The following is a 1,572-nucleotide window of genomic DNA, read 5'->3' as shown; positions in this document are numbered from 1 at the left end:
TAGCTGCCCTTCAGGTCTGGAATTGAACCCACTGGTGTGGCTTCCAGCCAAACAAAAGACAGGCACATGAGCTGAACGTTTACATTAGGTAGATACACTCCCTGGAGAGATCAGTCATGGGAGACTAGCAGGGCTGTGTACGCACAGGGAGACAGCTCAGGGGGCAGGAGTGCACTGGAGGGAAAGACACAGGGAAGAGGAAACTATGGGAGGAATTGGGAGGAGAGCTGTTGCACTGTGGGAAATAGCAGTCAATGTCATGAGACAAAGCATATGTGAACTGCTGTACAGAAAATGAATTTGCTCTGTAAACTTTCACCTAAATCACACACACACAAGTTCCCCTTATTGTTCAATATGCATCTAGACCGACCGTCCAAGATGGATTGACACAGTGGCTGTAACGATGGTACAGCAAGGATTGTGAGACTGGCATACTACCTGGCAGTATTTTGTTCTGTTGCATGTAGGGTCATCATGAGTCAGAGCCAACCTAACAGCACCTAACAACATCGTTCAGTGCCAGCTCAGCTCTGGGGCTGGGCTGGCTCCACCCTGGCCCCTGCATTAGTCTCAGTCCCTGTCCCTCCCCTCTCACCCACCTCTTGCATTTTTAATGCTGAGTGCTGCTAATGGGCTGCTGGCTCCAGGCGGAAGGGAAGCTTTCCCATCACTCATGCTACAGCCCCCGACGTCAGCCCTGTCCAGGAGGGGACCTACTTGGGCAGGGGGAAGGCAGCAGGCCCTCTCAGAGTCCTCTGGCCCCAAGGTTTGTCAATGCGCAGTTTAAGGGTCTTTGCTTGGTGGTCCACCCATCTTGCCCTTCTGGATCAGCTAGGACTGCTGGGTGCCAGGTGGTGGAGGACGTCCATTGGATCCTGGGCCCCTCTCTTTCCCCACCATGCTCTTCTGCCATCTGTCCCAGCCCTGCTACCTTGCACCACTGAAGGCCTCAGAGGGTAAGGTCACAAACCAGCTCTCCACCTCCAGGGCCGCCCTGCCCGGCAGCTCCCTTTAGTGACCGTCGCTAGTGTCTCCCGTCCCAGGTTCACTCACTCGGCCACGTTTTCCGGACTCCGCTTCACCACAGCAGCTCCTCGGCTCGTCTCCGCTCCGGGGCCGGCAGGCAGGCTGTGCGCACTCCAGTGGTCTGTGCGCTGTGGCGTTTTCAGGCAGCAGCCGTGCTCAATAACTAGGTGTGGTCCAGAGACCAATTACAACCTCCGCGTGGTCCCTGAGCTCTCAGGGAGCTGCGCACAGGCAGTCCCAGGCCAGGCGGGGCATTGGCAACTCTGCCCGCCCTCGCCGGTGTCTGTGCCACAGCCCATAGGCTCTGCGGCTGTTGTCAAAGCTCCTGGCTTAGGTGGGCTGAGAAAGCAGTACACCAGGGGCTATTTCAAGTCCCTTCTTGCCTTGCGTTTCTAAATACTGCAGATGGAATATCACCAAATAGTTCTTTCCTAACAAACTCACATGGAGAGCAGCCCCCTCCTCCTCGTAGCCTGGGACTAGCAGAATCACTGATCAATGTTTATTATGACTGGCGAACAACAGGAAAACCTGTTATCTTAA

Source organism: Orycteropus afer, unplaced genomic scaffold (genome assembly GCF_000298275.1).
Source record: "Orycteropus afer afer isolate SDZICR_OR568_19922 unplaced genomic scaffold, OryAfe1.0 scaffold00048, whole genome shotgun sequence".
In the NCBI taxonomy this organism is placed as follows: domain Eukaryota; kingdom Metazoa; phylum Chordata; class Mammalia; order Tubulidentata; family Orycteropodidae; genus Orycteropus; species Orycteropus afer.
The sequence above is the reverse complement of the archived record's forward strand: the minus strand, read 5'-3'. Positions refer to the sequence as shown.